Source organism: Mustela putorius, unplaced genomic scaffold, assembly GCF_011764305.1.
Source record: "Mustela putorius furo isolate JIRA1106 unplaced genomic scaffold, ASM1176430v1.1 tig00003858_pilon_pilon_pilon, whole genome shotgun sequence".
Classification (NCBI taxonomy): Eukaryota; Metazoa; Chordata; class Mammalia; order Carnivora; family Mustelidae; genus Mustela; species Mustela putorius.
In genome coordinates, this window is record NW_025422010.1 from 2,787,597 (window position 1) to 2,803,725 (window position 16,129).

Here is a 16,129-nt window from a genome sequence, read left to right on the forward strand (position 1 = left end):
CTGCCTACTTGTGATCTCTCTCTCTGTCAAATAAATAAATAAAATCTTAAAAAAAGATTAAATCTATAGGGGAAAAAAGACTATGGATTTAAAAAGCATGAAACGATGCATCATCCAGTCATCATGTGGACTTTTCTCTGGATCCTGATTTAAGTCAACCACTTATGGGATGATTAGAAATTTGAGTACCGACTAGATACTGAATATCACAAAATTAATTTCTTTCCATGTGCTAAAATGATGTTCTATTTTATACTTTGGAAGTAAATGCTGAACTAGTCACAGAAGGAGTGATGTGATGTTGGGGATTTGCTTCCAGGAAATGCAGAAGGAAAGAGGAGGCTGACGGTGTGAATGCAGAAGGATTGGCAAAGAGTTGATGATTATTGAAGCTGAGTGATGAGTACATGGGATCCATTGTACCATTTCTTTTTCTACTTTTGTGTTTCCATTGAAAAAGGCTTTAAAAAAAATACTGTAGTGGGCTAAGTTGTGCCCCCACCTGCTTCCAAAATTCATATGTTGAAGTCCTCATCCCCAGTTCCTCAAAGAGTGACTGTATTTGGAGATGGGGCCTTGAAAGAGGTAATAAAAGTAAAATTAGGTCATAGGGGTGGGCCCTAATCCACTATGACTGATGTGTTTATAAGAAGAGGAGATTATGATGCAGACAGTGGCTCCATCAGTTGAGTGTCTGCCTTTGGCTCTGGTCATGATCCTGGGGTCCTGGGATCGAGTCCCATATCAGCCTCCCTGGTCCATGGAGAGCCTGCTTCTCCCTCTTCCTCTATGTGCTGCTCCCCCGGATTGTGCTCGCTCTCTCTCTCTCTCTCTCTCTCTGTCAAATAAAATCTTAATAAATAAATGAATAAACTAGAAAATTTAAAATAATGCCAGGCAAATTTGCGGAGTATAGCTTTCTGACTCTACAGTATTCACTTTAGCAAAGTTGTGAGATTCAAATGATCACATGCTGACAGAAATGTGGAAAATGGCATAAGGGTGCCTGCATGGCTCAGTTGGTTATGTGACTGACTTCAGCTCAGGTCATGATCCTGGAGTTCCAGGATCGAGTCCTGCATTGGGCTCCCTGCTTAGCAGGGAGTCTGCTTCTCCCTCTGACCCTCCCCCTTCTCATGCTCTCTCTCATTCTCTCTCTCAGATAAAAGATTTTTTTAAAAGTTTAAAAAAATATGGAAGATGAAAACTACTCATAATGAACTAGGATCTCTTGAGGTCTCACTACATGCCAGGCACGAGGGTAGAGCTCTCCGTGAGATATTTTATTTGCCACTGCCAATAGTTTCATGATCAAGTTACTACAGCACCCATTTTATAAATGAGGTAATTAAAGATCAGAGAGATTAGGTAGTCAGATAATTTAGTTGGAGAGTGAGGTCTCACCCCAGATCAGCTGACTCCACACAGAACAACCCCCCCAACCTGGGCACTGTTTCTTTGGAAGCGGTGGAGTTTCTTTTTCATCTTTGAGAAATCTCGTTTAGATCTTGCTGCCAATACCTGAGGTAGGACAATTGGAAGATTATCTCAGGAAGTAAGAGCCCTTTGTTCTCATCTTCCGGCAATGCACCATTGGGAATTTTCATCCTCAAAATCATTGCTGAATGGGGCTGAATTGGCAGAAACCAACTTGAGGCTGACCTTTTATCCAGACACCTCCAGGATCCTCTCTAAGGGAAGCCCTAAAAATCAGTCACTTGAGCATTCCTTCATGCCACATCACGTATGGAACTGAGATGGCACTTCACCTGTATTCTATGGAAAGCTGTCCTCTGTTACCCTACGGGGTAGCTGTAATTTGCCAATTCCACACTGTCTAAAGATTCTTAGTCTAATGCACACATTATAAATACATGAGCAAGAAGGATAATTTGAATGACCACTGTTTAACAGGATTTACAAGGCCATACAAGACAAGGCACTGCTTTCCTCTTAATATATACTTCTTTCCATCCCCTCATTAATATCTCCATTCAAACGAGGCTAACTCCAGTTCCCTAACTCTACCATGCTCCAGCTCATTTCAGGACCTTCTCATGTGCTATTCCAGTTGTCTGGAATGTTTATTCATTCGTCTTTTCCTTCCATGGTCTCTTCCTCTGAGAATCCTTTCATGAACCTAAAGACTGTAAACTATGGGTAACAATCAGTGTTCTTTTGCCCTTTTTTTTAAAAAAGATTTTATTTATTTATTTGACAACACAAGTAGGCAGAGAGGCAGGCAGAGGGAGAGGGAGAAACAGGCTCTCTGTTGAGTTGGGAGCCCTAAGTGGGGCTTGATTCCAGGACCCTGAGATCATGACCTGAGCCGAAGTCAGACGCTTAACCGACTGAGCACCCGGGTGCCCCACTTTTACCTTTTTTAAAGCAATGTGAACCCACCTCATACTTCCCTTAATTAAACAGTTTTCAACATGTGATCAATCTTTATTTGGGCCTCACTGGTTTTCCAAGAGAGTGCCATAGGCCACTAGGACAAGATGAAGCAAGATAGGCAAACGTTTTCATAATTCACATAGTGTTGAAATAGCAAGTGTAAATTGATATTCACTATGTATAAGGCTGAGTGCTGCGTGATCTATGTAATTTCTCACAGTAACTGTAAAACAAGTATAATTACTTCCCTCTTTTTAGAGATAAAAGTACGAGCTTTAGAGAACCTAAGTTACTTACCAAAATTACACAGGAAGCGAGACATAGCCAGGATTTAAGCACTGATCTGTGTGTCTTTAGATCACAGCCTGTGTTGCTATAACTCTCCTAAATGGTAAGAAAACCTCATGAGGAAAAGTTGAGACCAATGCCATGGAGATGCTTGGCCCCACAGCCCCCTTCAAGCTTTCTTTAATCATCTTCTTTTGCTTTAACCAAGATTCCAGTTAGTAAGGGGGTTTATGCAAATTTTTTACCGCCAGGGTAGTAAGAGGCTTTTCTCACCCAGCTGCACCACACTGAGATATTCCTTGGCACCCGGGCCTTCTAGACCTTTCAGGACCAACGCAGCCCTACCTACAGAGATCATTCATAGACAACTGGCACAGGGCACAGTGTGGGCCTTAAGAGCCTCAGCTTCAGTTAGTCCCTAGGAACTAAGGAACAATACTCTGCCCACGGAGTGGAAACAGGAATGGACCTCTGGCTTTACCTCCCATGCCCGGGGCCACTACATGCAAGAGCCACCTGCCATTTTGGGACTCCTCTCACTGAGTTCCTGGAGGGCTCTTCTGTGACCCTCCGTGCTCAGACGTCCCTGGAAGTGGATCCAACCAGTCCCTAAGTGAGGCTCTTCATGGAGGCTCTGAGAAGCCCTTTACTGGTGTGATATTCCTTGAGTTGTTTCAGAGGTTCATCCTTTTCTGGAACCCTAGGTCTGTTGGGCTAAGTCCTTACAGCAGCACTTCCTTCCCACTTACTCTTAGAAAATGGTTTCTCCCTTTCCATGGTGCTTTATATTCTTAATGATGGCCCACTGCCTTCCTAAAACGTCCCTGCAGTAAGCATCTTGAATCCAGAGATGTTAATTGGGTTACTGAAAGTCATCTCTGAATTAGAGATCTAGGAGTTCTCATCCGGAGATACTGAATGATAGACACAACTTTCTCCTCAATGCTGTCTCACCCGTTCTATTTGTATACTCATTTTATGAATGAGGAAACTGAAGCTCAGCTTAAGTAAAATGGCCAGTGTCTATTTTGCAGTAGAGGCAAAATTCCAATGCCAAACTATTCCAAAAGCCTCATCCATTCAATCATATCTGTACTGTAGAACGTAAAACATCAGAGATGATCTGATCCACTTCTTAAGGCATGGCTGTCTATGTTTTGTTCTGAATTTTAAAAATATGGATATATTGGGGCTCCTGGGTGGCTCAGTGGATTAAAGCCTCTGCCTTTGGCTCAGGTCATGATCTCAGGGCCCTGGGATCAAGCCCTGCATCGCTCTCTGCTCAGCAGGGAGCCTACTTTCCTTCCTCTCTCTCTACCCGCCTCTCTGCCTACTTGTGATCTCTGTCAAATAAACAAATAAAATCTTTTTAAAAATATGAATATAATAAGCTTTTTTTGCTTCAAGTAAAAAATAAGGAATATTAAAAATAGAGGAAATTAAAAATAATAAGGTTGTTGTCTGCTTGCTCTGCAGAGCATTCCTGAACTTCCCATACCTGCGTTAGCAGTCTCTGGGCAGAAATCCCCCACCTTATAGGAGTAACTGCTTTGTACCCAAAGTAATCACAACTTTGTGAGCTTTGTGGAATCACAAAGTTGAAGGTATTCTCACTTGTGTAACTCTTGATACAGCAGCTGTATGGAGCAGTTTTCATTGAAGGGCATTTTCCTTTGGCTAGAAAGACGATTAAAATTTTGCTTTTTGATTTTTTGTTACTGAGTAATGAGACAACAGGACCCCCCCCCCCAACACTCCCTTATCCAACATCTAACAAGATGCTGACAGTGATAGGAGTTTAAGAAATTTATGTGTTGGGTGCCTGGGTGGCTCAGTGGGTTAAGCCGCTGCTTTCAGCTCAGGTCATGATCTCAGGGTCCTGGGATCGAGTTCCGCATCAGGCTCTCTGCTCAGCAGGGAGCCTGCTTCCTCCTCTCTCTCTCTCTCTCTGCCTCTCTTCCTACTTGTGATCTCTCTCTGTCAAATAAATAATTTTTAAAAAAAAGAAAAAAAAAGAAATTTATGTGTTGGCATGCCAGGGTGGCTCAGCGGGTTAAGCCTCTACCTTTGGCTCAGGTCATGATCTCAGGGTCCTGGGATCTAAGCCCTGCATCAGGCTTTCTGCTCGGCAGGGAGCCTGGTTCTTCCCTCTCTCTCTGCCTGCCTCTTTGCCTCCTTGTGATCTCTCTCTCTCTCTGTGTCAAAAAAATAAAAATCTTTTTTAAAAAATTTATGCATTAAAAGGATAAGGAAATATTAATGCATGTTAATTAATGAAATATCAATGCATATTAATTAATGCATTAAATATGCAGAAATCAAGTTATTCTGTTACTCCAATGAAACCTAATAAATTGTATTTTAAGGACTCCTGAGAGCAGAACTGACTCAGCTGAGTTACAAGGGAGTTACTCTTTAAGGGAAAGAAGTTTGAGTTGACTTTCATGTAACTTGAATTTACAACCTCCAGATTACATTCATTCATTCAAATATATATTGAGTTCCTAGTGTGTGTCAAGCTCTGTTCTACAAGTCAGGGATATGGTGATGAACAAACATCCAAGAACCTGCCATTCTAGCAGAGGAAGGCAGCCAATCTCGGAGATAAGATAATTTAGGTAGTGATAAATGCTACAGAAAAATAAAACACCTCCTAGGCTTTGGTAGGATTTGGAGAGAAAGAGCTCTGGTTATGGAAGAGATTTCCCATGGACAACCTGGGAGCAAGAATTTGTTCTCATTTCCAGAGCAATAAGGGGTTAGAATGGCCCATTCTAGGAGAGGTATATCTCTAATTATACACACATAATTGACAATGTGATTTAAAGATTCGTTATTTGGTTAGTTTGGTTCATTTTAATAATTTCCAAGAGCTTGAATAATTCTCCGGATACCTTCTAAATCTAATTTCCGGACTGCAAGTGCTGAGAGCCACGCTCTAGAATGTGGTGCCCATCCCACAGTCCTGCCATCGTGAGTCCAGCAACTAGGATGGCCCCATTAGCCCATTACTCTCTTACCACATCATCCTGACCCACCATTTCACTAACTGGGGAGTTAAAATTTTTCAGCTGTGAGTGCTTCTCTATTTTCCTAGTCTGTTAAGACTAGGGTTTAGTGGAATCACAAAGCTGAAGGTATTCTCACTTGTGTGCCATGTGATACTGAAGTACATGGATTGAACACAATGGTTGGAAAGCCATTCCCTCCATGGAACCCCCGATATGCACAAGTAAACACTATTATTAATAATTTAATAATAATAGCTATAATTTAATTACTACTTAATACATGGCAGGCACGGGGCTAAGGAAACAAATGTGACTTAGCCCACCAAATCCTCAGAACTGCCCTCTGAGTTAAGGCCCTTGCAAGGGAGAGAAGAGTGTGCAATGTTAGGAACACCTAGCTCCAGTTACTAGCTGCGTGACCTCAAGTAAAGCATTCCTCAGCTGTAAAATGGAATAAGGTGCTACATACCTCATAGAGTGTGTGTACGTGTGTGTGAAGATTAAATGAGTTAATAGTTACAAACTGATACTAAATGTGCTTCCTGTGAGCTTTTAGAGCTACTGTTGTAAGTCTCAAATGTGCTATACTGGGTAGAAATTTGATGTCATTCGGTTCCATTTTCTTTTTGCTCTCCATTTAAAAAAAATATTTATTTATTCATTTATTTATTTGACAGAGAGGGGCACAGCAAGAGAGGGAACACAAGCAGGGGAAGTGGGAGAGGAGGAAGCAGGCTCCCCTTTGAGCAGGGAGCCCGATGCAGGGCTTCATCCCAGGACCCCGGGATCATGATCTGAGCCAAAGGCAGATGCTTAATGCCTGAGCCACCCAGGCACTCCTCTTTTCATGTCTTTATATCACTTTCTCACCAGTCTGGCAGGCTTCTGGCTGGATGTATGCCTGCTTACAGTTTATCACAAAAAGAGCTTCATGTACACTTCCTTCCAATCATTGCCCCAATCCCTGAGCCAAAGGGAAGTACGGACAAGCCTTTTGAAAGGAATGTTTGCAGCACTATGTGAAGAGAGTGAAAACCAGCCACCATAACATGTTGTTGTTATGCCTTTAAGGCTTGTTTAGAGCATATGTATCTTAATAGAATCAAACACACTACATAATAAAAAAAATTATTACATGTAACTTTATTTTTCTTTTGGAGTAAGAGGCTTTATACACATTTGACTTCATGAACAAAACAAACCACACATCAATAATTACCAGAAAGCTTTATGGATCCAAAAGTATTCGCCATCAAAAATAAGCCACTGTAGGGGCGCCTGGGTGGCTCAGTGGGTTGAGCCTTTTCTTAAAGAACCCTCCAAATAAGCGTTTTGCCAAAGGATCATAGTTGTCAGCAGCAGTCAGGAAATAAGTGACTCCAAGTCCAACACAGCTGATCCTTCCTTACTCAACTGCTGGCCTATTCCATAGTGAAGGATTTGGTGAGCTTATAAACACCTGCTCTGGCAGCCCCACTATGCACAAATCCTGGAAATCCATTTTTAGTAAGGATAATAATCATGACAATGGATCCTCCATGCTCTTTTACCCAGGAGCTGTAAACTGCTTTGCACCTGTAGGAGGTGCCCGTCAAGTCGGTTTCAATGCCAGCATGCTGTCCCTTTGCACTAAGGTGTTTTGCAGGAGTCATGAACCTCCACTGTTAACCAAAAAATTGGGTCTCACCATAAATATCCAATGGATTTGATCAAATTGTTTGCCTCCGCTTCTTTACAGATGTTGTGTTTTATGGGATTGACCTGAGCCTGGTTGGCGGGGGACAGGCTAGCCTTCAGTTCATCTGCAATAGATTTTAATTCATCAAGAGAAAGTGATATAAAGTGAGATGAAGTGACCACATTACACCCCAGCTGCAGGAGCTCAGTCACGATGGCCTTTCTTGTACCCGTGTCCCCATTGATGATGGGGTGATGATGGCCAGTAGGTCTTGCAGCAAGCTAGCCACCTGGCAGCTCTTGTCCTTGCCCCAAGTGCCCATCTCCTCCAAACAGCAGAGTCTCGGGAGCATCAAGGTCACTCACATAGTAACATTCTTTGTATTTGAAAAAAAAAATTGGCTGTCTAAATTATCTTATTTTATTTTTAAAAGATTCATTATCATCTTAAATACTGATATTCCATCATAACTCTCTTATTGACGGTTATTTTCAATTTCAAACTATAAATAACCCAGAAATAAATGTTAACACACCTTTATCCAAATGTCAGATTATTGAGTGTATGAGTCCTTTACATTTTTTCTCCTTTATGGAGATGATTATGTGGGATTTTTCCCCCTCTTTTGTGTCATTAATATGGTAAATTTTGTTAAAAGATGTCTTATTGGACTGTCTTTGCATTTCTAGTATTTCTCACGTAATCAAATGCTATCCTTTTTTTTTTTAAGATTTTATTTGTTTATTTGACAGAGAGAGAGCAAGATCACAAGTAAGCAGAGAGGCAGGCAGAGAGAAGGGGGGAGCAGGCTCCCCACCGAGCAGAGAGCCTGACACAGGGTTCAATCACAGGACCCCGAGATCATGACCTGAGCCAAAGGCAGAGGCTTAACCCACTGAGCCAACCCAAGTGCCCTAGTCAAACAAACACTATTCTTATTTTCATGTGCTGCACAGTGCCATTGCATTGATATTTATCAGTGAGATTTGTCTCTAATTTTCTTTTTAGAGGCCATCTTGTCAACTTGTGTTTGGGGATTTTTTTTAGTGAAATAGCTCTGTCAGTTTGGATCTGTGCTGGACTCCAAACTTGAATCTAGTGTGGCTTGGGATGAATGAGCTAGCTGAAGGACAGACCCCATCCTGTAATTGATGGAAAAAATGTACTTCAGTGAAAAACTGCATTGCTCAGATCTTACCTGTCCAGTCTTCATTGTTTTCTAGTCTTTCATTGTTGTTGTTTTTGTTTAAGATTTTATTTATTTATTTGACAGAGAGAGTCACAGTGAAAGAGGGAACACAAGCAGGGGTAGTGGGAGAGGAAGAAGCAGGCTTCTGCGGAGCAGGACCCTGGGATCATGACCTGAGCCAAAGGCAGACACTTAAGGACTGAGCCACCCAGGCACCCCTCTTTCGTTGTTCTCGAGCTACTTTGAAAGACAACTAATAGCAACGCAAAATCGTTCTTGTCTCTAGACCCGTACATTCTGTCCTACTCCAGTGACTTCCCTCCCCCCAGGGTCCAGTTTTACCTTCCTTTGCACATTTGTTTCTCCTTAGAACTGACTGTAACACCTCCCCATCTGCTCACTAACCAGTTAAATAAAATCTTTAACACTTGTTCATTTTTATATCTGCATGAGTCGTGATTTTATCGTCTTTTTGAAAATCATCTCTTCTTAATTGTAAAATATACATAAAATTTGCCATCTTAACAGGTTTTGTTTTGTTTTTTTACTTAAAACTCCCAGGAACCTGTGAATGTTAACCTTATATGGGAAAAGGGTCATGGCAGATTAATTAGGTTGAGAAACTTGAAATGAGGATATCATCTTGAATTATCCAGATGGGCCTGAAATTAACAGGTTGGTTTTTTGTTTTGTTTTGTTTTGTTTTGGTTTGGTTTTTTAAGCTATTCAGGTCAGTGGCATTACTCACATTCACTTTATTCTGCAACCATCATCACCATCCACCTTCCAGAACTTTTTCGCCTTACTAAACCGAAACTGTTCCCATTAAGTAATAAGCCTGCCTTCGTCTATCACCTAAGCTCCTGGCAACCACCATTTTATTTTCTGTCTCTATGAATTAGACTACTCTAGACATCTTATGTAAGTGTGCTGGGAGGAAGAACTTCCTACCAATTCAGATAGCCTGCCAATTAACTGACAGATTCACAGGAGAAAAGACGAGATCCACTGGCACATTCAGGCAGGGCATTCAGATGGGGGAGGCTGCCTGAAGAGCTGGAGCTAGAGATTTATATACCAATCTAACAAGGGAAAGAAATGGAGAAGAAAGAGATTCTCTGGGCAGGACTAGTGGGCTTATAGGAAAACAAATGCAAGGTAGGATACTGTGATCATGTTTGTTTATGCAGTTTCTCAGATGCAAGTGGTCTAAGCCGGGAGTGAACCTCCCCCAAAGGAATTTATGGCAGCTTCACTCTCTGAAGGATCTGCCTTTAATCAGGTAAAGGAAAGCTCCAGAAAGGCTTCTGCGTCTGCCTCTGCTATATGTCAAATGTCTTCAGTTTAAAATAATTGTCACTCCAACTCAGGGGGTACAAGTGGGTCCCTACAAGTGGAATCTTACAGTATTTGTCCTTTTGTGACTGGCTTATTTCATTTAATCTAGTGTCCTCAAGATTCACCCATGCTTTAGCATGCATTAGAATTACCTCCCCTGCCTCTTTTTAGAATTCCCTTTCTTTTTAAGACTGAAATAAGTGTTTACCATTCATCCACTGATGGACACTTGAGCTTCTTCTGCCTTTTGACTATTGTTAATAAATGTTCTTATGGCTATGGCTGTACAAATATTCTTCAAGATCCTCCTTTCAAATCTTTGGGGTATATACCCAGAAATAAAATTCTAATTTTAATTTTTGAGGAATCACCATACTGTTGTCCATAATAGCTATACCATTTTACATTCCCACTAATTTCCACTGATTTCACATTCCCACGAGTAGTACACAAGTGTTCCAATTTATCCGTATCCTCTCCAACACTTGTTAGTTGCTGGCTTTTTTGATATTAGCCATCCTAATGCATGTGATGTAGTATCTCATTATCATTTCGATTAGCATGTCCCCATAATGATTAGTGATGCTCAGCATCTTTTTCATGTGCTTATTGGCCAGAAAATTCTCTTTTAACACTATACTCACCTTTTAACACTGTACATCCAGCCTCCAAGGAGTCCTGCTCACTATACATCAAAGCATAATACATCAGAGATTGAAAGCTCAGAATCATTATGAGCCTTACCTTCACTGGGTGTCAGTTTTATTGGTGGTGGTCTTTTTCTTTCCTGTGTGATGTATCTTACAAATTCATCTTTCTCAAAGCCATTTGACATTTGGAAAAGAGACTTTTCAAGGCTTCAGCACCAAAAAGTAATGGTCAGTGGTGCCTCGCTGCGAGGCTTGGTGGGAAAACTCATTAAGAGGATCCATGGAAACCCTTTGGAAGAGTGGTGGCCAGGTAGGTCCTTTTCAGTAAGTGCCAGTGTTTCCTTTCCTGTCTTGGTTCAGAGTGGCAAGTGCATCCCTGGAGGATCCCTAGGAGGAAGAAGCAGGTGCACAGAGCACATAAGCCTCATGTCAGGCTTCAGCCACAAGAGAAAAAGGAGGAGAGAGAGAGTAGAAAAAGAAGGTGGGGAAGGAGAAATCCAAAGGTTTCAGTTGGCAAGGAGGGGAAGAATGGATGCCCACTGCTGCCCTAGAGAAGGGACATTGCTGTGGTGGTGAGCTCACCCAAGGCCAGATGGTCATCTCACCAAGATATTCCTTGCTTCCAAATGGCCATCGAGACTCTCTAAGTATCCTCACTGCTGCAGCCAGCACCTGCCCACAGCCACTGCCAAACATGAATGGTCCCCAGAGATGCCAGCTCCATAGAAACTCCTAATTGTGGAAGCAGGGGCTCCCAGCACTTCGTGCACCCCAGAACACCACACATACCACAGCTGTAGAGACACCCGGTGCCCTGCATCATTAGCAGTTGGGAAGAAAAAATTCTTGTGTTTCTCCTCTCCTCCTCACACAGAACCTTCTGCGAGCAGATGTGTGGGTCTTCTCCCAGAGTAACCAATGCTCCAACACCAGCTGGGTGTGCTACAATTCAACTCAGTTCTGGCTCACTACCCACATTTAATGGTACGTCCCACAGATGAAGAGCTCAGTCCCATAATCTGCTCTCACTTCAGATCCCAATTGCAAGTTCCAGGTGGTTGCCAGTATGTCTGACCTGTTGGCTATAAATCGAGATTCCTACAGTGCCTTCTTCAGTTCATCGATTTTCTAGAATGGCTCACAGAAATCAGGGAAACACATTTCCCTGGGCATTCCATAATTGAGGATATGAAAAAGGATACAGTGGAAGAACTAGATGAAGAAATACAGAGGGTGAGGTCTGGATGGATCCTGGACCAACCTGGGTTCACCAACCTGGAAGCTCTCTGACCCCATACTTTTTTTTTTTTTAAGATTTTATTTATTTATTTGACAGAGAGAGACCACAAGTAGGCAGAGAGGCAGGCAGAGAGAGAGGAGGAAGCAGGCTCCCCGCAGAGCAGAGAGCCCGATGTGGGGCTCGATCCCAGGACCTTGAGATCATGACCTGAGCCGAAGGCAGAGGCTTTAACCCACTGAGCCACCCAGGCGCCCCTCTGACCCCATACTTTACGTTTTTTTCTGGAGGCTTTGTCATATCAACATGATCATTAGCTTGATCTCCAGCCCCTGTCTTCTCCTCCGAAGATGGGGGTAGAAGTGAAAGTTCCAAACATCTAGTCACATGAGGTCGTTCTTTTTTCTTTTTTTTTCCCAAGAGATTTCAAGAGATTTAGTTCTGTATGAAGAACCAGGGTCAAAAAATAAATAACAGCAGGAACTGGGGGGGCAGAGACCAGTATTATTTCACAGGGGTGTTGCCCACATTCTTTGGGCATGTGATTAGCATTTGGCAAAGTCAGCCTGGGGCATATAGGGAACTATTGAGTAATGAACTAGTGGATGGGTCTTTCATTCAAGCCCTGATTCTTGATTGTTGGAGACCTAAAACCAACAGGATGATAGAAATTGTGGTGGCCCTGGATTGTTCACTGTGCTATGTATTCTCTGTATTTTTCTCCAAGGTAAATACCACAGATCACTAGAATATAAGCCACAAGAGTGTAGATGGGTTTGTCTGTTCTATTCACTGCTGTATCTACAATGCCTGGCAATTAATAGGTCATCACATAAATACTGGATGAATGTGAGAACAAGAGAAGATGTGAATGGATAGACGTTGGCAGATGTAATTAATACGGTGAGCTCTTAGAGGTCAGTCTTCCTACTGTCATTTCCAGTGATCTATGTACTGCTGCCTTAGCCTTTTGTAGCTTCATATTAGACAGTAACATTTTCTCTCTCTCTTTTTTAAAGATTTTGTTTATTTATTTGACAGACAGAGATCACAAGTAGGCAGTGTGGCAGGCAGAGAGAGAGGAGGAAGCAGGCTCCCCGCTGAGCAGAGAGCCTGATGCGGGGCTCGATCCCAAGACCCTGGGATCATGACCTGAGCCAAAGGCAGAGGCTTAATCCACTGTGCCACCCAGGTGCCCCAACATTTTCTCTTTTTTAAAATAAGTTTCTTTTTTCTCTTTATTTATTTGAGAGAGAGAGAGCACAAGCAGGGGGAGCAGCAGGCAGAGGGAGAGGGAGAAGCATGCTCCCTGCTGAGCCAGGAGCCCGATGTGGGGCCAGATCCCAGGACCCTGAGGTCATGACCTAAGCCAAAGGCAGAGCTTAACCCACTGAGCTACCCAAGCACCCCTAGACAGTAACATTTCATCTCCCCATTCTCTTCTCATTTTCCCAGGCGTCATTTTTGTTTGTTATTCTTAGGCATGAAAGCACAAGTATTTAGCCATGCTCCAAAATTAATACTACAAGTATTATGGGGCACCTAGATGGCACTGTCAGTTAAACCTCCAACTCTGGGTTTCAGCTCAGGTCATGATCTCGGGGTTGCGAGATTGAGCTCTGAGTCAGGCTCTGCACTCAGTGTGGAGTCTGCTTGAGATTCTCACCCTCTGCCCCTTTCCCCAATTGTGCATACTCTCTCTCTCGCTCTAAAATAAATGAAATATTTTTTTTAAGATTTATTTATTTATTTGACAGACATCGCAAGTAGGCAGAGAGGCAGGCAGAGAGAGAGGAGGAAGCAGGCTCCCCGCCAAGCAGAGAGCCCTATGCGGGACTCTATCTCAGGACCCTGGGATCATGACCTGAGCCAAAGGCAGAGGCTTTAACCCACTGAGCCACCCAGGTGCCCCATAAATGAAATCTTTTTAAAAATACCATAAGTAGGGGTGCCTGGGTGGCTCAATTGTATTTATTGGGGCGCTGCTTCAGATTCTCTCTCCCTCTCCCTCCTGCTTGCACACTCTGTCTCTAAGATAAATAAATAAATAAAAATTTAAAAAAGTTTTTTATTTATTTTAAGTAATCTCTACACCCAGTGTGGGGCTGGAACTATGATGCACACCTGAAGTTTCATGTTAATTATACTTCTTTTTTTTAAAGATTTTATTTATTTATTTGATAGAGATCACAAGTAGTCAGAGAGACAGGCAGAGAGAGAGGAGGAAGCAGGCTCCCCGCTGAGCAGAGAGCCCTACGTGGGGCTCAATCCCAGGACTCTGAGACCATGACCTGAGCCGAAGGCAGAGGCTTTAACCCACTGAGCCACCAAGACACCCCTGTTAATTATACTTCAATAAAAAAGAAAAGAAAAATGCGGTGAAGAATTTAAATCCGCAGTATTCATCATTCCATATAGTACTGTGCTCTGCTTTTCTTTTTATTTCACTAGATTAAAATAATTACTATTTAGGGGCACCTGGGCGGCTCAACCCATTAAGCATCTGCCTTTGGCTCAGGTCATGATCCCAGGGTCTTGGGATTGAGCCCCACATAGGACCTCCCACTAGGCGGAGTGTCTGCTTGTCCCTCTCCCTCTGCCCCTCCCCCTGCTTGTGCTCCCTCTGTCTGTCTCTCTCAAATAAATAAAATCTTAAAAAGGAAAAAAAAAGAATTAGTATTTATATTGCACCCAACTTTATCATTAGGCTATCCTTAGATATTTTAGGGGAGACAGGAAGGCAGCTTCTCTTGTGCAGGAAATTCATGTTTGCACCATTTATTTACATGGGTGTTTTGGTGGTGTTCACAGAATATACCTGCTCATTCTGGTGATTCTTCAATTACTTGTTTTGTGCAGAAAGGAATGTGAGGATGTGCTCAGTCCAGGTCACAGGAGAGGGTCCCAAGACCTCTTTCTCCTGAAATCCTGAGAAACATTTGGGCTTCTGAGACTCTTTAAGCTCTGCCCACTGCTGGGGGTGGCGCTGTGAAATGTGACGGGAGTCTCCAGTCCGGACCCAGGAGAAGGAAAGCTTCAGTGCAGTCAATCAATGTTACGTTCTTCAATGCAGTTTTGTATTCTGCAATTTTAGCTTGTTTTTCCAAATTAATAGTCTACAACAAATACCATTTTATCCAAATTTCAAAAAGTAATTTTGAGGTCAGTATAATTATCCATCATATTTGGGGCATTTATACCCAAATTTATTTAAGAATTCCCCTAATTCTGTTTATTTCAACCCTGACGTCTAATCTGGCAGCCGCTAGTCCCATGTTGCTGCTGAGCACTGGAAATGTAGCCAATCCGAATTGAGATAGGCTGGGCACTTGAAATACACACTAGACTTTGAAGGTTTAGTTTGAAAAAAAAAAAAAAAACTGTTAAATGTTCAATTTTATATTTACCTTAAATAAATATTTAATTGTTTAAATTTAATATTTTTACAGGGATTAGATGTTTAAATTATACTATGCTGGATATACAGGGTTAAATAAAATGTAAAAATTACTTTTACCTGTTTCTTTATAGCTCTTTTTAAAAAAGATTTTATTTATTAATTTGAGAGAGAAAAGAGAGTGACAGAGAGAGCATGAGGGGGTTAGGGTAGGCAGAGGGAGAGGGAGAGGAAGAAGCCGGCTCCTCACTCAGGAGTCTGATGCAGGGCTCAATCCCAGGCCTGGGGCTTGATCCCAGGACCCAGGGATCATGACCTGAGCCGAAGGCAGAGGTTTAACCAAATGAGCCACCCATACACCCCTATAGCTCTTTTAATGTAGGTAAAATTATAGATGTGGCTCTCATTTGTGGCTCACATTCTATTTCTATTGGACAGCACTGATTTAAACCATTTCCAGCTTTAATAAACCATAACCAACCAAGATTCATCCTTGCTGTCATTTCTGATCTTTAAAATGTATTTTCCCCTCCATAATGAGCTTATGGGTTTTCTCCTTTGAGCTACTAATGTGGAATTAATTATAAATTCCTAACACTGAACTCCTTTTCAATTTGTGGAATGAAACTCACTTGTTGGTGATGGGTTGTTCTTTTCTTCTTTCTTTCTTTCTTTTTTTTTTTTAGATTTTATTTTTAAGTAATCTCTACACCCAACATGGGGCTCAAACTTACAACCCTGAGATCAAGAGTTGGATGCTCTACTAATAGAGCCAGCCGGTGCCCTTGGGTTGCTGCTGTCTTCTTTTCTCATTATGTTTAGGACTGATAATGAAAAGGTTCTTTTCCTTTTCTCCTCTTTTATTTATTTGTATGTTAGACTACAGTGAGGGCTTGGGGTGTCTGAGTGGTGCAGTCGGTTAACCACTGAACTCTTGATTTCAG

General features: G+C 42.1%; 1 pseudogene; it reads right to left on the reverse strand.

Moving 5' to 3' along the window:
- Positions 1–6,856: 6,856 nt before the first annotated feature.
- Positions 6,857–7,832, reverse strand: LOC101675357 (annotated as a pseudogene).
- Between the last annotated feature and the right edge of the window lie 8,297 nt (positions 7,833–16,129).